Consider the following 23,661-nt stretch of genomic DNA (forward strand, 5'->3'; position numbering starts at 1 on the left):
CCGAGGCATCCAGAAACTGTACAAGCTCCGATCGTCTTCCGTGCAATGAAGATTTTGGACCTCCACTGAGATGAGGCCGAATCCTGAGGCATCTAGAGATCTATCAGCTACAGTTAGACTCTGCTATACTAAAAAGATGTGAACTCCATGTGATCTTTTGCATCTATACAACATCTGTTTGACTGTATTTTTATAATCACACCCTCCAGTGTCACCCATATGAGGATGAGGTTCTCCTTTGAGTCTGGTTCCTCTCAAGGTTTCTTCCTTTATCATCTAAGGGAGTTTTTCCTTGCCACTGCTGCCTGAGTCACCTCAGACTTACTCATTGGGGATAAATACATACACATTGTGATCTAAATATATCTAATATTAATATTGAATTTTGTACTATATTAATCTTTATATTAATCTGTATAATAACCTTTTGTTCTATGTTTATGTTCTGTAAAGCTGCTTTGAGACAATGTCACTTGTAAAAAGCGCTATACAAATAAACTTCAATTGAATTGAAAAATATTATGCATTTGAAATGTTAATCGTTGTTAATTGATGTTACGTTGATGAAGGTGAACTAATAGACTTAAAGTACAAAATAATCAGATTGCATCACACCACAACAATGTGGATTGCTTTCCTATAACAGCACTGGGCATCTTGTGTTATTTCTTACTTAAATAAAGCCTCCGCCTCCCCCCCCCCCCCCCCAAAAAAAAAAAAAAAAAAAAACCTTTCCACTTAGACCCAGCAGATGTAGACAAGGCAGAAATTTATATCCTGATAGGAACTATGTACATTGTATAGAAACTTTGGAAATGCAGGGGATATTGAGGGATGAAGAGCATTATAGTCAAACTGCAGAAACACAACAGAAATCTACTCTTCCAAAAACACGCTAAAATAGATGTATGCCATAAAAATGTGTATTTGCTTACACAGGAATATAAGTGATTTCTACATCAAATCCACCAAGATGTTGTACACAGTGTAAATTTCCAGTGGCCAGGCTAGACTCTGACTCATCCCTACCTCAAATATTAGTGCCTCTCTTTTAAGGTGCTTCCATATCTGACATTTTTTGTCACTTTAAATTGGTGTATTTATCCCCTTGTTGCATTTATTTTAGTTAGACCTGAGCCAAAATTACCTGAACGAGTGCAAGATGTGACCATTGAATGAAAGATCTTACTTCCCTCAAGCCTTCTGACATCAATTATAAAATATTTAATTACACAGATGAAATAATAGGTGAGAAAGCTCCGTTAGATTCGTCTCAGCTAATTATAACAGCCGCTACACGACAATGACGAGCGCTTCTGACAGCTCCATAGAGATCTGCTTAAGTCGACAAGTAGCTCTCACTGAACGCAGTCCTCCAAGGACAACTTTGTTATTTTCCGGTGTTCGGTTCTCACATCCTCTCCGCAAAAACAGGCTTTACAGTGTCATGACTATGAATGATGATCTCTACTGAGATCTTGCTGAGCTGAAGCGACAGCGGGGTATCTAATTCTGCAGCGAGCGGCTTCCCTGCAGGTCAGCTTTGGCACCTCCACAAAAGATTTCCACAAACATAATAGCAAACAATACAGAACAAAACCATGGAAAGCTTCAAAAGTGCTTCTGTGGAAAAGTTTAAAATTTTATCAATATATAGAAGCTCTAGACATACTTTCACCGCTGTCCCAACTACGGATTGCGTCTGCTTTCACAGAAGCGCAGTTCTCTGCAAAGAAAGTTTGCAGACAAATGCAGGAAAAATTCACCAAAATCCCTGCAGGACATCCCTGATGATCGCCACGGTAACAGCAAAATAACATCACTGTATTTCATCAGCTCATACTGAGGTCACAACCCTGGACTGACAAAAGGCCCTAAACAATCAGGAATACATATTTGTTCATGCTGTGAGAAATAGACCACCAGGCCTTTCAGCATCATCAAAAGAAATGCAGAGGGAACCAGAATGCACAAACCTTCATCGGTTTCACAGAAATCAACCATAGTCACTTACCCTTACAGAAGCAAGCGTCTCTTCTCACGCGCTCCCTCAGCTCCAGATAGGAAGACGTAAACATGAGTGTGACGTGTGAAGCAAATAATAGCCTGTCAAATCGCCTGAGCCCCCTTCCTCTCTGAGCACCCGCTCTCTTTTTCTGGTCTCAGTCTCGCTTTCTAATGCTCATGTTCTCTCTCTCACACTCATACACAGCCACCCACAGAATCAAGCAAGCGAAGGATTCCTAAGCGGCGCTCTTAAGGTGCGTAGTATAAAATAATAACCTCACTCTTTCATTTATCCTAAACACTTTATAAACAATTCATACAGCATGCTGCTCATCCCGGTCTTGTGCTTTCATCTCTTTCTCTCTCTCTCTCTCTCTGTCTCTCTCTGTTCGCAGAACTCTTCTTTTATCACTCCCTCCCCACGTTCTCTGTGCTATAGTTACCTAACTAACATTGTGTGAAGCTCTCAGCAGCCCACACACATGCACCCTCCCGCACCGTCTCACTAAAAGCACCACAGATGCCATTGGTCCAAGTGGATACCAGGCACATAGCGCCAGCTGTGCCACGTCTTGCTCGTCCTTCCAATAATTAGGGAAAGATATCTCAGGTGTAAACACAACAAGCGTTAGGTCATTTGGTCGTAGTTTGACACGGGCATAGAATTTAACACTGGAGGTAACTTCCTTTTTTAATTTTTTTTAACTTGATAAGTAAGATGATAACACTTACTATTACCTGCTATACATAAAGCTTCTGTTGGTAAAAAAAAGAAAAGGATAAAAGTAGAATATTTTACTGTATTACATAAAAATAAACGTGTCTGGTAGGTTAAAATGGCCAGAAAAAACAACATACAAAAAGATATTGAAAGAGATAGATAGATAGATAGATAGATAGATAGATAGATAGATAGATAGATAGATAGATAGATAGATAGAGTAATTTATTTGGTAATAGATTGGTATTTTTTTATAACATTAATATGTCTGAAATGTGGCAAAATTATTGAGGATTATGCAAGAACATACAAACAAATTGTAATTCTTGATAAAAAAAAAAATCCCCTGTTCTATTCTTCAAAATCTGTCCTGCTTCTCTGGAGTATAAATACAAGTTAGCATAAAATCCCCTTGTCATCCATTAGCATGGAAAAAACATGAGGGCAAAACTTTTAATTAACAGACAGCCGATTCACATGACATGTAGTAACCTGCCTACTGCTCTTCCAGCTCATTAGAACAGCAAAGGAGGGATGTAGAATAGGAAATGGGATGCGATCGGTCAGATGTCTACCTAACTGGAAATGCATTTGATAATATGTAAGTGTGTGTGGTTAAAATCTTCTCAGGATACAATCTAGGTACATCATGTTCTTAGACACATGAGGATACAACAGCTCTCATTGATTCGAGCTACTAATACAATCCATAAAACATGAACTTGACCCAGTCATAAACATTCAAAGCACTTGCAATCAGGTGCTGAAGAAATCATTTAATTGAGAGTGTAGAAAGGTGCTTCTGGAGTTTCTCACATTCTCCCTGTGCCAATGTGGACCTTCAAAAAACATGCTGCAAACTGGATTTGCATAAGTGTGTAATTGACCAGCATCTCATTCAGACCTGTCTCCTGCACCCACGAAAAATAAACTCCACAACCCTGACCAGGATAAGTGAAGATTATGAATGATGATATTGTTGTAAATAAATATATCCAACATGCTTGACTACAGAGTTAACAGCTAGAAAAAGTGTCACTGTTAATTCCACACAGACTACATGGTATAATATAATATAATATAATATAATATAATATAATATAATATAATATAATATAATATAATATAATATAATATAATATAATATAATATAATATAATATAATATAATATAATATAATATAATATAATATAATAACCCACTATTATCCCAGTTCATCATCCTTTAAAGTTAACGCATAATGTGTTATTAGAGGCATTCTCCACTTTATAAATTTAAACTATATATCTACCTGAATTCAAAGCTGTTACTGAGCAATGGGAGTGTAAATTAAAAACATACTCTAGAGACAATAGTTTTAAAACTAGAACAGCCAGACAAAACTCATAATGAAGAAGACATAGCTGACCATAGCACAAACACACCACAATAACCTCAATGGAATGAAACCAACCTTAATGGACCATCCATTGGGGGAAGTTAAATGAGAGATCTATAAATAAGAAGACTTTTAATGATCTGATGACACTTTTAATAAAAAATTAAAAATGCTGCTGATTCTGAACCCAAACCAAAAGCATCTTTTTTGGAAGAATGAGACTTAGAGGCATACAATAATTCAACGCAACACATATAAGAAGAAGCCTTTATCTGTCAGACATATATGCCTTTCCGAAAGTGAAAGTGAAAGTGACGTGACATACGGCTAAGTTTGGTGACCCATACTCAGAATTTGTTCTCTGCATTTAACCCATCCAAAGTGCACACACACAGCAGTGAACACACACACCGTGAACACACACCCGGAGCAGTGGGCAGCCATTTTATGCTGCGGCGCCCGGGGAGCAGTTGGGGGGGTCGGTGCCTTGCTCAGTCGTGGCCGTCCTGAGACTCGAACCCACAACCTTAGGGTTAGGAGTCAGACTCTCTAACCATTAGGCCACAACTTTCCGATTTTGAGCTCTTCCATCAAACCTAGAGTACATAAAGTACAGAGTTGTGTAATTGAGAGTCTTGTTGAGAGTCGCACGCTCTAGGGTAGAATTGGGTTTTGGATTTCTTCTAGAAATTAGCAAAATTTTCCTTTATTTATTCATTTTCAGGAAGTGCTTTATCCTAGGCAGGTTCAGGGCAGATCCAGAGCTAATCCTGGGCATACTGGGGAAAAGTGTGAGGACGAAATACATCCTGAATGAAAGAACAGTGCAATGTAGGATTACATCCTTACAATTTTACCCCTTTATATCAGAGTCTATAAGCTTTGTTTAGACCTCAAACCTTGTAGCTTCTGTGTGGAATCTCAATGTCTTTATTAACTGTCTACATTTGAGCTAAGTAGTAAATGTGAACATTATTTAAGCTACCACTAGGCCCAGCTGCTAACCTGTGATCATGGTAACCAGTTCCCATTAGCCACCGTAGAATTTCCGAGCGTATTACTGCTTTATACCAGGCAGTCCATACACACTCACAAGCCTCTAAAGAGAAAGCACTACTGAACATATTACGAGGGCCGGATCAATGTAAGTCAATAGATGTCAGTAGAGCGAAATGGGAGCATGACCCTTCATTAAGAACGTCAAGTGAAGATCAATAGCAAGAGACAGTCATTGGCATGGCTCACAGCTAATATGGAGGTTGGGGCTAACTCTTTGGTCTTGGTGGTTTTATTTATATATGAAGTTACATGAGGGTGTGGGGAACTAGCAGGGTCAATGCGAGACAGACAGACAGAAAGAAAAATCTAAAGCTAAGAAAGAAACTAAGGAACATTTATTGGGTTTATAAGGTAAGGGTGAGGTAAAGGTAAGGTAATATATATGTTCATAGTGTTAGCATTAATCTTTCTAATGACTAATGCTAACAAGTAAGGGAAGTATATAGGCCATAATTCTACATAACATTTATCTGTCATGGTTGTGCCAGAATTGACAGATGTCCTTATCCAGAGTGACTTACCTTTATCTCTATACAACTGAGCATTTTAGTGGTATAAGGGCCTTGCTCATGGGCCTAGCAGTGGCAGTTTGGTGTTTTTGGAATTTAAACTTCCGATCAGTCGGCCAACATCTTAACTACTGAGCTACCACTTCCTCTGGGTCTGGGAATTGTGTTTTGTTTATTTGTTTTGCACTTTATAAAAAGTAAAAATCTGCAATTGCATCCACCACCTCTACAAATGTCTGACATTATCAAGCTGGATCTAAAAAAATACATTTATAAAAACTTTGTAGAAGCATTTACATAGGAAAAGTGTGTGTTTGTGTGTGTTTGTGTTTGTTACTACTACTGCTTTAAAACTATGTTATGTCCATTTGTCAGTTTCTGTAGACTCTAGCAAGCTAAACATTGTCAGAAGCCACATTTGTTTGTGTTGAGCAATGTGACAGTTTAAATATGGGGATTACGCAACAGTAAAAAATTATAAGCCTTGTATAAAACCTGGCTTGGCTAATCATCACTATTTTTATATTAAGATGTAAATTTGATTACGATTGAAAATCCTACAGCTCTGGTCACTGGTGCAGATTCGAATGTATAAACCTCATGAACACAGTGTTGTGATGCAACTGGCTGTAGTATTTCAGGCAAACGTGTCAGAGGTGGTGATTCATCCATCCTGTTCTTTTGGTCTCTCTGGAGCCAAGGCAGAACCTGCTTTTAGCACATCGCATCTATGCCAGCGGCTATACTGACTGAACCCTCACATTTATGTCTGGTAGCAATACATAAGCATACTTATTATGACTCTTTAGGAAATCTTTTAAATTAATTTCTTGGTGAAAAAAAAAATCAAAACAAGCAATAATTATGTATTAAAAATAATCTGTGAAATGTAGACAGTATTGATGACGCTCATTAAAGGAATACTCCTACATGCTTCAACCTAATCTATAGACCAGATAAAACTTCAAGGTCTAAAACAGCTCCACTTGTGTAAAATTCCTTACAACGTTCTGGATAAACAACTGACATGATGGTCTTCGTTGTTTCACCATTAGTGCTGAATTCTTGCTATGAATAAATCAACTGGATAGTAATCATGCATCACGTAACCACTGTTGACTAGCACCATGGGCCCTCGCTAGTCAGCCCAGAGAGGATAAATAATGACCTCTAGACTTGTAGCTAGTCTCTGGTCCAATGAGTTTTCATCAGCGACATGGTTTACATAAATACATGGGATTGATTATGTGGCAACAAGGGATTTGCTACAAAATCCATGCAAAACTAAAGTTGCTAGATTTGGCCAACAAACAATATTTTGCCTGCTCTGCATCCAGGCTGTGGTTGATGACCTCTGCATGACCCCGGCATGATCCTTCTACACAATTCATATACTATATATTAGGAAAGAACCAGAAAGTCACTATTTATATTTGTATCTGTTTAAGTCACTAAATTTTAGTATCAGTTATTTCTCTTTTCCTTACTATTTTTTCTTGGGTTTTTCCCCCATGTTTTTAAAATTAGTTCATTTTTAATAATGTATATGTATATGTAAATATTAATATTAACAATACAATTAAAATGTATTAAATGTAATACACAAATTACTGATGTAAACAAATACAAATTTTTTTTTACATTATGTACAGACAGTTTACATAGAAAATACCATAAAAACCCTCTTATTGTTGATGGTCTAGGTGTAGGCCACAAAGCACTATGTCTGCAGCTTTCATGATGTCGTGTCGTGTTTTCACGTGGTTTATTTACAGTCTGTGCTCAGTCTGTTCAGCATTTGTATCGTACCTGTTCTGAGCCATGTTTTCTAGTTTCCATGTTTCCTGATTCCGGTTGTTTCTGTTTTACTTCCTGGCTTACATCCTCACCTGTTTTCTCAGTTGTTGAGTGTGGATTATCCATGTCTGTTTCTATTAGATTTGTGAATTAGTTGCCTTTCAAGACATGTTAAAGTAACTGCTCTATCCTATAGTAAGGATTGTATTAGCTTTCCATTTAGGTCTACATATTTTTTTTCTTTATTTTCTGAGAGAATTCAACAACTGCCCTTAGACATCAGTTTTAAATGAATTTAAAGTAAAACAGATTTTGTTTCTTTCACAGTACAAAAAAAAAAAAAAAAAACAAGTTGAATTTATCATCTGTAATAATCCCATATGATCTACAGATACAGTAGATATTCACTGACTTTCTTCATCAAAAGGTTCCTGTTATAAATATGGTTTCTGAACCATATGGTTTCTGAACCAAGTGTTTTGTTTTGATCTCGGATCTTTTGTCATTCAGTATTAAGTGTGTTAGAAATGGCTTAAATTACATACAAAAGAACATGCTCTTCTCAGAGATAATCGGGGATGAGAACTGATGAGGTTAAAACAGGATTACAAATAGTTAAATTTTTATTCAATTATTATGCGCATCGTGTTGACACTAGTAGGTTAAAAGCAAACCTACCGTGTTTTTGTTCAAAATCATACTAAAAATCTCTAAACTAGGATTAGAACCAAGAACTGTCTTTAAACATCAGCATAAACATTTCTGCTGATTTCTGTTTAGTTCTATTTGAGCATGCAGTGTGTTACTGTCAAAGCCTTGGATTCATAAATTTCATGAAATTTAAAAGTCTCTCTCTCGCTCTCTCTCTCACACACACACACACACACACACACACACACACACACACACACACAATGTTTCTCCCGGCTATGTTGCAGTCTAACAAGTCATCGCTGGGCATCTCCTTTTGGCTGACAGTGCTGGACAGACATATTTTACCACTGACTATAGAGCAACTAGTTGCTTAGCAACCTTTCCAAGCACTGCAGAGTGATGCAGGAGAATATTCCGATGCCTCACGGATCCAAACAAAACTCTAAGCTACAGACAGGATTTCTAGCAACATGTACTTAGTCAGATTCATGCATAATGCATTCACATACCAACACGACACAAGATACTTGGGTTCATAACTTATAGATACTTAAGTTATTTTATATGGAATGAAAGAATAGGAATTAGTTTTGTGTATGTGAGAGAGAGAAAGAGAGAAACAGAGAGAGAGAGAGAGAGAGAACAACAGCTCAACATATTTATTATGAGAACCTACCAGGAAGGGTTAAAAAAGACTGTCTGTCTGTCTGTCTCCTTATCGGTCTATCAGTTTGTTAACCGATCTGTGGCCACGTGTCTGTCTGTCTGCATGTCTGTCTATCTTCATGTCTATCTATCCGTCGATCTGTCCTCTTATTTGTCCTTCAGTTTGTTTGTGTATCTATCAACATGTAGTCACCTGTCTATCTTTGTCCTTAAATGTCTGTTTATTTGTCCCCATATCTATTTAGGTCCCCTTGCTCCGCCTATTTCCTGAACTATTTTTGTCTCCTAATCTGTCTTATCTGTTTTTCAACCCTTCTCCATATCTACATGTTTGTCTCTGTATTTCTGACCACCATTATTTATAGTCTATACTGTATATCTGTCTTTTTGTCTTTTAATGCCTATTATAAATCTATTTCTTTATCTGTCTATCTGACTATATGTCCTTCCATCCATTTATCTGCTTATGTATGCATCTGTCACTCTGGCTACCAACTTGACTGTCTGTAAGCATTTATAAGTTGTGTAATGACGCACTGCAGTGGAAGTAGAGCCACTCCAGTGGAAAATAGCAGGATATTGATGTTGTACATAAAGCAGGCAGCTTGACTGAAACGTCGTCATCGAGCTTAACAATTCTCTCCGAAGCACTAAAGACGAACTCACTTGTCATGGAACGACATTGTGCCTGGGGAAATGGACAATATGCCGAGTTAGAGGACATGTTGTGCCACGTCAGGCTAGATCCAGTTTGGCTGAGTGAGATGACTGGATGCTTTTGATTTGGAACAGTAGGAAACACTACTCTATTCTTTTTTACCAGGGGCTCCCCACTGTGGATGCTTAGAGAATTCTGCTTAAGCGATGTGGTAAAGCGCTGAAGAGTGGATTGAGGAGGAGGGGGGAAGTACGAATGGAGGGAAGGAAAGGGGAGGAAGTGGTTGCAGAATTTGTGTACTGTAACTATATACACAGTGAATTGATTTTCAGCTTTAGCTTTTACTTCCTTTCAGTATTGGGTTTTTCATTCGACTCGTTAAAGATATCATATCATATCAGCTATACTGTTTTAAATGATCATTAATTTAAAAAATGACATTTCTGGGATTTTTTTTATCTGTCCATCCATCCATCCTTCTAGCACTGAGCAATATGTTCAGGCTTTATCCAGTGTCAGTATTGCATCACAATTTTAATTTAGTGTCACTGATTTCCGCTTTGCAACTACAGCTGTTTTTCCAATGTGAATGCAATTGAAATGTATTTCATGTCCGTGATAAATGCTTGTCGCATTTAAAACTCTGACAGTGAATTTAGAGCACCTGATCTGCTCTAAAATCTGCTTACATGTTAAAGAATAAAATTCAGTGGTGTTGTTTGGACATTTCAGAGTATCTGTTGGTCTAAACAAGACAAGTTTTGACATATGGAGTCGAGGTCATGATAATGGCCTGGAGCATTAGAAACAACACTGTATGAGATGAGCCCACGCGCTTCATAACTACACTGATACTGGCAGAAGCTCTTAGACTGAAGCGCTATCCTCCAGTTAAGGACTGTCCGAGGTTTAAGGTGCACAGGTAAGCTAATGTGTAAAAACTATTGAGCATGTTGCTATTGGAAACAGGATGGTGTGATGTAGGTGCAAAACAAGAGAATTCACCCAACATGGGCTGCCAGACCTTCTCAGACTCACACACATTCACACGAATGGGCCAATCCACCTATCTATATGTTTGTGAGATGTGAGAGGAAATTCATAGTGCAAACTTCAATACAGACATTAACCTAGGCACATGATTGAAGATGTGCTAAGAGCTGTGCCTTTTTGCAGCCCTGCCAACACTATGAAGACGTTTCTGTCTCTTTCTCTTTTGAGGTTAAGAAATCAAACATACAAAAGTGTAGCTTGTCATGTTACTATGGAAAGAGCAATAGCTTCTGTCCTGAAGACTGAAAGCTAAAAAAAAACCTTAGAGTTACAGCCATAATACTTAAAATGCTGAGACCGAGATTCTGCTTTAAAAAAAAGGACTTGTATGAATGATTGCAGCTGTTTTGATAGATAACAGCAATCAGAATTTTTTTATCATGTGAAACATCCACCTTACAAATCCCTGTGTATTAGCATTTAGTGTAGAAATGATTATATACTAGAACCAGCACATTAACCTGTGATCTGCCTCTTGACATAGCTGTACAGTTATCCACAATTAACACTTTTTGACTAATCAGATTTAACAGTTCAGCATTGCTGTATTATAATAGCAGTTATCAATATTTTTAGCATCTGTAGATCCATACAGTAATGATTGAGCGAACCATGGACAGTCTATACGTATGATCACCCTGTGAAAAATATCTGGATGGAATGTGTCATTGCAAACTGATGCAATTGTGTCCTGTTGGTGTAAAAATATACACTAAGTGGTTTTTGTGCAGACATTCGACCCCTTCGAGAGTTTCTGCTGAAATCCAGCTGCAATAGCATTGATTCCAGTTAGCAATGGCACGATTTTCTGCTCATCACATGGAATAGAGCTATAAGTCACCTAAAGGTCCTTTTTCTATTTTTATTTCATCCATGTACAAAGATACAGCTGGGGGAAATGTTGAGACTTACGACACATAATAAAGTGCGACAGGGTGGTGTTTGGATGCATTTGCCAGTACTAGACTGCCAAGCAAAGCAGACAGTTACACATGTTCTTGCTACACAGTTTTCAAATTAGAAAGATCTCAAAAAGGGCTTCATCTTTGTTTCTTCTTCATCCTGCTTACTGTGATGTGGAACAATCCACTATATACCCAGTTCCTGACAAATATACAACTATAATCTTAAAACTTTTTCTTATGGCTTTAATTGGACTTAAAATTACTTGGAACAACTTATACTAAAAATCTGTATTTTTTCAGCATTACCTGATCTGCGTAGCTCATAAACAGCCATATGTTGCTTTGGTTTTAAAAAGTTATTTTGCTTGCAAAAGTTCCTGTTGACTGGAATCAAACAGAAAAAAAACTTTGTAAAAATCAGATTTCTAAAAATATCAATCAGGTGCACGTACAGTACTGTGCAAACATATTTTATTTTTATTTTAGAACTTTTGCATTAGTGAGTCACTAGCAGTTAAGAATTTGCAAACTGACTTTTCCACCAATATGTACATTTTCTAGAAAAACAGTACTGTTGTTTATCAGTATAGAAAGTTAAAAAAAAAATACTTACATTATTTACTTTCCTGTTATTTACTGCTCTTTATGGATACCTTATGTAAAATATATTTATCAGACAATTTGGCTTTACAAGATTTCTTTACATGTGCATACAGTGTATTACAGTGTATCATACAGAGATCATTTCAAAATGATTTTTATTTGCTAGAACTGTCAAAAATCGGTGACATTTTTTAATTTATTCATTCATTTTTATTAAGGGTGCCAATAATTCTGGAGGGCACTGTATTACTACTTGGTAATATACTGTGGTGTCTTCTGCCTTCATTTTATCACTAACGTAATGTTTGCTGGGAATCAAACTAAATTAAATTGACTTTAGTTTCACTAAATTGTGGCAGATCAGTCAGAGTTCTTGCTTCTTAAGTTTTGGACTGGAGCTGTGAGGTAACAAGGAACAGACAGTGATATGTGAAAACATTTACAGTCCATTGTCAAAGACAAGAAAGGCAATAGCAGTTAAAAGACACATTGTGCTGGCTTTCTAATATCTGTCAACTGCAATTTGTTCCTTGTCAAAATAAACTTTGCACATATTCAATGATTTCTTTACAGTAAGCATGGAGGTCTTGATCAAGAATTTTATATTCTAAGGTATTAATAAGAGTTTTTTGGTTGTGTGGCTTGAAAAGAAAGATCTATTTATACTGAAAATATAATATTATGTAAAAAGAAAGAAAGAAAGAAAGAAAGAAAGAAAGAAAGAAAGAAAGAAAGAAAGAAAGAAAGAATATTTTTATTCTTATTAATAATGATAATAATAATAATAATAATAATAATAATAATAATAATAATAAGTATAACAGATTACTTTTACTAACCTAATATTCTAATAATGTTGGTACATATACAGAACAATATTGTTTTTTAATAAAATTTTAATCTTTATAGTTTTTTTTTGTTTATTTTATGGCTTTTATTGATTAATTTTATGTCTTTTATTGACTTTATAAACCTAACTTTTCTACACATATGTGCATGTTTAATAGACCAATGTTCAGACAAATATAGTAATATTAAAAAAGTTAAAATTAAAAAGCACATGGAGATTTTAAGCTAGATGTGAACTTTTGGGACCTTCTGTAACTTGTGGGTGTTTTTCTGCAGCTAACTAGATCATCACTGTCAGTGCTTCTCTGATCAAAAAATGAATCTCTGTTAGCAGGCTGTGAAAAAAAAATGACCTCTCACCTTGGGAAGGGTCATATTGATGAAAGTGCCTAGAGGCAATTTTTTAACGGCCAAACACCTACTGTAAAAAAATGCAGAAGACAGGCAGAGGTGGGAAAAGGGTGTGTGTGTGTGTTTGTGTGTGTGTGTGTGTGTGTGTATGTGTGTGTGGACGCTGATCAATGTGTGTGAACCTCAGTGGTGCACGCAACAACCTGACAATCTCCGGTTAAGCTAATTACACACTTCATGCAACTGTAGTCACAATCCATGAGGCTAACTTACTAAAAACATTAGTTACACATCAGATCCTCTTTTAAATTGAATATAAGAATGAATCACCCAGAGATCAAAAAGCAATCTTTAATTATATTAGGACAGCTATCTGGAAAAATCATAAATCCGTTAAATAAAGCTCATGTGCTAACATGCTAACATGATGTAGTAATGTTTTGTAAGCTAACTAGAGGTAAATGTGTTTAAAAAAATTCTACTAGACCACAAATCAGCCTCTAGCTTACTGATCCTTCTTATCCAGAGGGCAATTATGAATAAAAAAATAGCCATGCAGAGCTTGTCGACCCATGAACTTAAGAAATGCAAATTCCTACTAATGAAAGAGTAAAAAAAGTACTGTCTAAAATGGAAAATAAGAGTCCAGCATTAATAAATGTCAAGTAAAGTTAGTCAAGAAATACAGTCCTCTCGGAAACTACTGGAACGGAATTTCATTTGTTTGAGCTATACACAAAAGACATTTGGTATTAAGAAATGGATTAGAGATGAGAGTTTTCAGCATTTATTTCCTGCTATTTACATCTTCATGTGTTTAAAAAAAAACATACTGTAAAACATAGTACCTTTAACAGACAAACAGCAATTTGTTCCTTGTCAAAATAAACTTTACACATATTCAATGATTTCTTTACAGTAAGCATGGAGGTCTTGATCAAGAATTTTATATTCTAAGGTATTAAGAAGAGTTTTTTGGTTGTGTGGCTTGAAAAGAAAGATCTATTTATACTGAAAATATAATATTATGTAAAAAGAAAGAAAGAAAGAAAGAAAGAAAGAAAGAAATATTTTTATTCTTATTAATAATCTTCTACCGCTTATCCGAACTTCCTCGGGTCACGGGGAGCCTGTGCCTATCTCAGGCGTCATCGGGCATCAAGGCAGGATACACCCTGGACGGAGTGCCAACCCATCGCAGGGCACACACACACTCTCATTCACTCACGCAATCACACACTAGGGACAATTTTTCCAGAGATGCCAATCAACCTACCATGCATGTCTTTGGACCGGGGGAGGAAACCCCCGAGGCACGGGGAGAACATGCAAACTCCACACACACAAGGTGGAGGCGGGAATCGAACCCCGACCCTGGGGGTGTGAGGCGAACGTGCTAACCACTAAGCCACTGTAAATTTCTGTACAGGTTATTCTCGATATTTATGCAATGCCTCTGATTGATATTCTTTTTTTCTTGTCTATTAAGGGTAGCGTTGGCTCAAGCGGTTAAGGCTCTGGGTTGTTGATGGGGGTTTAAGCACAGCATTGTCAAGCTGCCACTACTGGGCCCTTGAGCAAGGCCCTCAACACTCTCTGCTTCAGGGGCGCTTTATCATGTCTGACAGTGTACTCTGGCCAACTTCCAAAGTTGGGATATGCAAAGAAAGAATTTCACTCTGCTGTTATGTATATGTAACAAAATAAAGGCTTCTACATTCTCTATTCTACAAAATGGCTCGCTATTCACCCATAGACAGCTGTCTGATCTGCATGCTGGCTTCTCACTGCAATGTTTTCACAGGTGGAACTGAAGGATAAAACCAAGAGTAGATGTTCTGAGTTATTTAATTATTTAAACAATTAATGTACAGGACACAAGCTGAAATTCTAAACTCTCTTCTCATATTATTTATTTATTTATTCATCTATTTATTTATTTATTTTTATCTCAAACCTAAATGTCCTCAGTCTTTACAATTAAATTGGTCTTGCCAATCTGTCTTATTTTAAGCTGAGGCTGTAGCTAATTATGACTAGCTTCTAAAATAACATTATGTAGATCACAGTTTTGGTCACACATTGAGATTGTTGTTCTAACTACATTAAAGTAAACTATTTTATATATATCAATTTAAACATGACAGAAGGAGGTCTATGTATCATGACTTAAAGTTTGAACACAGGTAATGTGTTTTGATTTATTTGTCAGCGATATTAGCAATGTGCTAATGTGGCTCCAGAATGCGGAATGTGTGGTAAGAGGTAAGAATTATGGGCTTTATTTTTAGCCCTGTTGTTGTAACTAATTGTCTAATAAGAAAAATATGACGTAGTCTAGTTGATCTATGTGATAACAGCAGGTAAAGGTGAGTTTTAGAATTAGCCTTGCTCTGCCTGTGGACCATTTTGAAACCAATGGCTACCTTTGTGATTCTGCCTATTTTTGTTGCTCGGCAATATTTTAAATGTATCAGCATAAGACCTGGCGGACCTGAACGTTCTCTGTAATAATCTAAAATGTTTGTGTTTCCATACAAATGAGTGTTCCAGAGGACACAAGCTAACGGAACTTATAACTGATATACTGATCCTGACAGGTTAAACTAGTAAGTGCCTTGCCATGCTGAAAAATGAAGATATGAAATATGAAATACAATAGAATATCTTGTTAGTTTGCATCACGAAAATACGAGCTGAGGAAAAAAGGACCATAAATAATGTATGCGTTAGTGGCTTCCATTAATAGACGTCATAAAGCATCGGATGTCTTGGAGAAGTGAGTCAAAAGTACAAGCCACGACGCTTCCTCAAGGCTCCCATGCTTTACCAGACAGACACATAACACCAAACATGTCACTCAATGTCATATAATAACCGGATAAGGACAAAACCGAGTGGGAAAATATCCTGCCTCAAGCACAGATGATTACAGATAAAGGTGCTTACCCTTTAATGTCATTTACTACTAGTCGTTCATGTCTGAGTGAATGTTTGCACAGAACTCTGACTTCATTATACAGTTATATGCACATGATGGCTCAGAGCAGAAAAAATACATGCACATGATGGCTCAGAGCAGGCAAATAGTCCAAAGCTTCATACTGGCTCCTAGGATGCTTATTAGATCATCAGATCATGTTCTGTATGATATATATAGATGATGAGTTGTGTCTCCCACTCCTAATTCTCCTTCTCTCTCGCTTTCTGTCTGCAGGCCAGTCATATGGACGTAAGCTCCAGTGACATCTTTTCACTTCTACTCTCATCAGCTGTGCATGACTGAAGCTGCCATCTCCTTTTCAGCTCATTACATGGTTATTATAGATTCTAGTGTTGCCACCATTGAAAATAAGTTCTAATTGGGCTTTAGGGAAAGAGGGCAAACTTATTTATGCACTTTAGTGTACTTTGATGACCGTTACTACCTAACTTTTTTCTCTATTTCAATATCTCCTGCTGAAATAAGTGATATTTGTTTACTCATGCTGGGTGATATGGGTTTGGAGATATTTAAGGAATAAAACACATTAAAAATTCAACAATGTAAATCAATCTTCTCACAGCAGGAGTACAATTTAGCTACATACGGTATATGGACTACATAGGTACTTTTCTAATAATATAATATCATAGTTGTAATTTATATAGTTAAACTAAAATAAAAGTTGTCTCATATAACCAAAATTGACGTTTCACTCTGCTTCTCTGTCACTCTGATTCGCCACATCAAAGTCCACTTTGTAGTCTAGGGTTACATTTGATGTGTACTTTGTGTCCACATGTCCTCTTATCTTTGTGAAATGCAGAGAGTACTCTGATAGTTCATTGAATTTGGATGACTTTTAGTCATTTTATTAATTGCAAATGAACAAAACATTAGAAGACAACAGAAAAATGGAGCAGTTGCTTGTCTGGTAAGGTAGCCAATGAACCAATCGACCAGTCAACTAATCAATCAATTCATCAAACAAACAATAAGACAACTAGACAACCAACCAGATTGTTGGTTGGTAGAATGATCAATCAATCAATCAATCAATCAATCAATCAATCAATCAATCAATCAATCAACCAACCAACCAACCAACCCAGCAGCTAGTCAACCAATCAATCAAACATCAGTCAATCAGTCAGGTAGTCAATCAACCAGTCAATCAGTTCATAAATTAGTAAATTAATCAGTCACTGCCTAAAACTCAAAATGCAGAGAATATTTGGTTCAGTATGAATTGGTTCAATATGGTAAATGGACTTCGATGGACTTATATAACAGATGTCAATGAAAGCACACAAAACTGACAAATATCGACCCTTCACATTCTGCTCAACCTAAAGCACTGACAACGGACCAGACTCTGTCCTGTATCATGGCAGTCTCTTAAATATTCTATAAGCTGAACATATCCGAGACCCCTTCATGAACATTGTTGTGTAAATACTGTAGGTATACTATATATACATATATAGACAGAAACCTGTCAGTCTTGCTCAACCCCACAACGAGCAGACACAGCTGCTCAAACAGGAAACACTGGCACAGATGGGCAACAATCTGGTATCTGCTAACAGAATTAAATGTTGCGAAAAGCTATTATTACAGGAGATAAGACAATCCCACTGCTTATCAATAACATACACGGGGCAGTTATTATTAGTAACGTCAGATCTAATCTTTTTATGTTACTGAAGATCTATTGAATAATTAAAAAAATATGATAAATCTATAACAAATTTCCCAACATTACTCAGAATAATTAGTTCAATTTCTCACACCATTAAAAGTCAAAGATTTTGTTTAACAGATTAAGAACAGAGGCAAACAGTTCGTTCTTTTGTTGAAGTCATGCTGAGTTTTGTTCAATTTAATCCTACATTTAACTGAGCCGTTAAGTCAAATTATACCGTGGTATAAGAACGTGGTTTTGGATGCAAGTCAAATGACAGGTTTACGTTAATGCACTGTGAAAATACATTATTATTACTATAGTAAAAGCTCACAGGCACTTTACTGGTGAACTTAATCTAAATGAAACTCAAATGTTAGTTTAAGATGTATGAAAAAGCACAATGTGTGCCATTCATTTAAGCTATAGCCATATTTTCATACTTTTTTCACATGACAGTTGTATGAACTTCTATGGCAGCCACTCCACATAATCTAGAACAGTAAAAATACAACATTTTAAAATGCCAATAATCGTTTATGTGTTAATGTTTTCTGTTAGCAAATGTTGTTAGTACTTTGTAACAGTGACTGTGCTTTACAAATTTTTCCAGCATGGGAAAGTCACAGAAAAGGAATTTCATAACAATTATGTCTTTCATTGTAGAATAAGTGCAATCCATTGTCACATATATATTATAGCACCGTGAAATTCTTTTCTGTGCATATTCCAGCTTGATAGAAAGCTGGGGTCAGAGCACAGGGTCATGATACATCACCCCTGCAGCAGAGACAAGGTTAAGGGCCTTGCTTAAGGGACCTACAGTGTCAGATTTAGGGTAGTGAAGCCTCCAGTGCCCCTCTGGCAAAAATGACAGTCTGGTCGGCTTTTTGTAAAAAATAAATTAATTAATTAAAAAAAGGAGGAAGAGAGAAAGAGAGACACAGACAGACAGAGACAGAAAGACGGGTGAGGGAATTTATCAGGAGCGAGTCCAACCATTGTCTGAACTTCTGAGGCACGTGGCACACAGAATTTTCAATGTTATCCGATTGGTTGAAATCTATTATCTGTTGAAATCCTCTTTGGCCGTCCCTGACCAATAAAAGCTGCTATGGAGCCCAGACCTTCTGCTGTCAGTCTGAAGGTCTGTCTATGTGAGATGTATCAAGAACTTTGTCTTTTAGGGATTCCTTAAAATTAAATCTGACTATAAATGATCAAAACATTTTTCAACTTGTTAGATTATAAGTAAAATAACATACTTCATGTGGTTGTATAAAAATAATACACTTGGAATTATTTTTTTTATAACCATGTGGTCTGTCATAGCTTATTGCTATTACAAAACAATATGATAAAATCATGAAAAAAAAAATATATTCATTACTGATACTGATATCCGCTATAAGTAATCCTTTGTATTTTTCCAAGATGCACTCATAGTAGGTTTTAGTTGCAAAATCATAGGCAAATATTATATTTTATGGACCAAACAATTGTTTAAATCTTGTTTTTAAGCTCTGATGGATTCACAGCAATCCATCAAATGTATTGTGGATCATTTTCCTTTAACGACATGGCCAAACATATATTATAACTTACATAGCATCTAGAAAAATATTCCATAATACCTTTTGAAACCCCAGACCCAGGGGTATAGGCTCTGTTTGAACTGTCAGCTGTATAAATCTGTACTGCACTCACACATGCATGCTCAATTAACTTCATTTTAAAGGCAAAAGTGGCGTCATTGTATGCAATGTCACGTTTATAAAGAGCTGCTTGTTAATTAACTGGCTACACTGTAAATGGTGCATTTGTTGACAATGTTAGACAAGAAATTCTTCAGCCAAAGAAGAATCTTCAAAAGGTGCTGTAATTGTGCAGGGTGTCATAATGGTATTGATGGACTGCTTCTCCTCCTGGTGTCTTTAGCACAGCTGTAGCTGAAAATCAAGCTAATGTTCTGTAACATGTGTTGTGGAAGAAATGAGGTTTGAGAGAATTTAAAACATAAAATATCACACTGGTAGGCACGGGCAAGAGTAAAAAAGGTTTCACATATTTATTGTGTTCAGCTGCGCAGCAGGACCCAACACTCCACATGTAACATGAGAGAGGAAGGGCCCTCGTCATAGATAACATCAGGATTTTATAGACAGAATTCAAACAAAGAAGACATGTAAAAGGAAAACATCATCAACCATTGGCTTAGAAGCCTGCTCATCTTCTGACCAAGCTAATCTGTACCTACCAAGGTCCCACGGGAACGATCTGCTGGAAGCTGTTTTAGGAAAACAACTGCAATCTCTAGTCACAATAACTACCAGCCATGAGAAATATAGAAGCATAGAAGGACTGGTTTTTATGAACATCTCTAAAGTGAAAATTTCCACTACAATTATGTAACCCAATTCATCCTAAATTAGCTATCCTTATTTCACAGAGCCCCCAATTTAGATCTTACTTATTTTCTTTTTCGGCCAGTACAAGCTTGTCTGTCCGGAGGAAACTTATTATGAGCCCTCACTTATTCTGTAGAAACAGAGAACACAAGGTGGTAAATAAGGAATCACATCAGTCCTAAAACTGAGTCATTGTCTCAGCTGTGTTTGATCTCAGGAGTCGCTGATGAGACATGGATTTCTCTCAACCATGTTAATAGACATTGGGTTGATGAAGCATTTAAAAAGGCTGATATTGATAACAAATATGGAAAAAAAATCACAACTTCTTGTGAAAATGTTACACAAATCACTGAATCACATGAACCAGAACTTATTACAAGTACATTCTGTTAGATGATCAATAATATAATATATACATATAACACCAAGTGAATCCGTACTGTTTTGAGCTGTTGCAATGTGATTACAGAGCAGTGCTGTTCAACACTATATGTTTTTCAACTTGGTATTAATTAAAAATATGTTTTTTTTCAATACCACAGGCACACTGACATCACAGAGGACAACCTTCACTCCTACTGACATTATAGAGGACAACCTTCACTCCTACTGACATCACAGTGGACAACCTTCACTCCTACTGACATTATAGAGGACAACCTTCACTCCTACTGACATTATAGAGGACAACCTTCACTCCTACTGACATTATAGAGGACAACCTTCACTCCTATTGACATCACAGTGGACAACCTTCACTCCTACTGACATTATAGAGGACAACCTTCACTCCTACTGACATTATAGAGGACAACCTTCACTCCTACTGACATCACAGTGGACAACCTTCACTCCTACTGACATCACAGTGGACACTCCTCCTTCACCCTTACTGACAGGCACAGAGGACACACTTCCTTTACTCTTACTGACAGGCACAGAGGACACACCTCCTTTACTCTTACTGACAGGCGAAGAGGACACACCTCCTTTACTCTTAGAGACAGGCACAGAGGACACACCTCCTTTACTCTTACTGACAGGCGAAGAGGACACACCTCCTTTACTCTTACTGACTGGGACAGAGGACACACCTCCTTTACTCTTACTGACAGGCACAGAGGACACACCTCCTTTACTCTTACTGACAGGCACAGAGGACACACCTCCTTGACTCTTACTGACAGGCACAGAGGACACACCTCCTTCACTCTTACTGACATTACAGAGGACACACCTCCTTCACTCTTACTGACAGGCACAGAGGACACACCTCCTTCACTCTTACTGACATTACAGAGGACACTCCTCCTTCACTCCTACTGACATCACAGAGGACACACCTCCTTTACTCTTACTGACAGGCACAGAGGACACACCTCCTTCACTCTTACTGACAGGCACAGAGGACACACGTCCTTCACTCCTACTGACATCACAGAGGACACACCTCCTTTACTCTTACTGACAGGCACAGAGGACACACCTCCTTGACTCTTACTGACAGGTACAGAAGGCACACCTCCTTCACTCTTACTGACAGGCACAGAGGACACACCTCCTTCACTCTTACTGACAGGCACAGAGAACACACCTCCTTTACTCTTACTGACAGACACAGAGGACACACCTCCTTTACTCTTACTGACAGACACAGAGGACACACCTCCTTTACTCTTACTGACAGGGACAGAGGACACACCTCCTTCACTCTTACTGACAGGCACAGAGGACACACCTCCTTTACTCTTACTGACTGGGACAGAAGACACACCTCCTTTACTCTTACTGACAGGCACAGTGGACACACCTCCTTTACTCTTACTGACAGGCACAGAGGACACACCTCCTTGACTCTTACTGACAGGCACAGAGGACACACCTCCTTCACTCTTACTGACAGGCACAGAGGACACACCTCCTTCACTCTTACTGACATTACAGAGGACACTCCTCTTTCACTCCTACTGACATCACAGAGGACACACCTCCTTGACTCTTACTGACAGGTACAGAGGACACGCCTCCTTCACTCTTACTGACATTACAGAGGACACACCTCCTTCACTCTTACTGACAGGCACAGAGGACACACCTCCTTTACTCTTACTGACAGGCACAGAGGACACACCTCCTTCATTCCTACTGACATCACAGAGGACACACCTCCTTTACTCTTACTGACAGGCACAGAGGACACACCTCCTTTACTCTTACTGACAGGCACAGAGGACACACCTCCTTTACTCTTACTGACAGGCACAGAGGACACACCTCCTTTACTCTTACTGACAGGCACGGAGGACACACCTCCTTTACTCTTACTGACAGGCACGGAGGACACACCTCCTTCACTCTTACTGACAGGCACGGAGGACACACCTTCATTACTATGTCTAATAAGCAAATGCTTCCATTGCTAGAAATTTCAGGCACTATAAAACATTGAAATAGAGAACGAAAGATTATGTTCCTAAATAATAGAACACTAGTAATAAAAAGAAATGTGTGTGTAATCAGTACTGTGTGTACTGGAGGCAGCTGTGAATAAAGCTCAAAACAAGATCACAGTGTATCTCAGTGTATGTTATTTTCTATTACCAGCACGTGCCAAGTGACTTACGTCCAAGGTTCTGTGTGATATCTTGTTTAGGAGTATGAAAAAAGAGTGTTGTTTTTGTTCGCATTTATTTTCAGCTAAACTGACGCTCCTTTCATCACACATGGACAGAAAAGAGAGCAAAAGAATTTAGTGAAAAACGCAAGACCAAGAAAGAGAGTCTTAAGGCCATTGTCATTGTCATCTCTTTCACTAATGCACGATAATCTAGAGAAGGCCCACATAAAGCTCGCTGTCACAGTGCAAACCTTTTTCCATTGTAGGCACAGTGCTATAATTATGAAAAAAAAGCAATCATTTTAACACACTTAGCTTCAATAGAAGGTTGACTTTAAAGCCAAGTAATATAACAAGGTTCTCACCTCCAACAATGTATCTGTATGTTTAAAATGCTTTAGCTTAGCTCTGTTTAATGAGGTGTTAAAGCCAATTCATGCTTTGTCAGAGGAACATCTGAAATGTTTATGGTGTTTCTGAATATTGGGGGTTCTTAGCTATTTTCCCCCTGGATAGAGGCTATAAGGTAATAAAGAGGATGTAACAGTAGTAGTTCCATGTAAATGGCCATACCCTTCAACATTGTTAAGCGCTACAGGCTTCACAATTTCCTTCAAGGGGGGGGTGAAACTACACCAGCTTCCAGTCCTATAATAACCCCTACCCTGCTATCCTAAAAACCACCTCAATCGTGGTGAATTAAATTATTACTGTTTAGATAAAAAGCAACTATAAAACAAATCCAATGTAATTATA

General features: G+C 37.5%; 1 protein-coding gene across 5 annotated transcripts in view; it reads right to left on the bottom strand.

Annotated features, from left to right (window-relative positions):
- Positions 1-23,661, bottom strand: part of dock3 (dedicator of cytokinesis 3) — a 223,631-nt gene that overhangs the window by 117,228 nt on the left and 82,742 nt on the right. Inside the window, exon 1 of one of the 5 annotated variants that reach the window (XM_060858530.1) lies at positions 2,015-2,351. The exons of the other annotated variants lie outside the window; for them this stretch is intronic. The gene's annotated coding sequence lies outside the window, so the exon portion shown is untranslated. Of the gene's footprint in view, positions 1-2,014; positions 2,352-23,661 lie in introns of those variants that run through there. 5 annotated transcript variants of the gene reach the window in all.

This window comes from Tachysurus vachellii, chromosome 22 (genome assembly GCF_030014155.1).
Source record: "Tachysurus vachellii isolate PV-2020 chromosome 22, HZAU_Pvac_v1, whole genome shotgun sequence".
Classification (NCBI taxonomy): domain Eukaryota; kingdom Metazoa; phylum Chordata; class Actinopteri; order Siluriformes; family Bagridae; genus Tachysurus; species Tachysurus vachellii.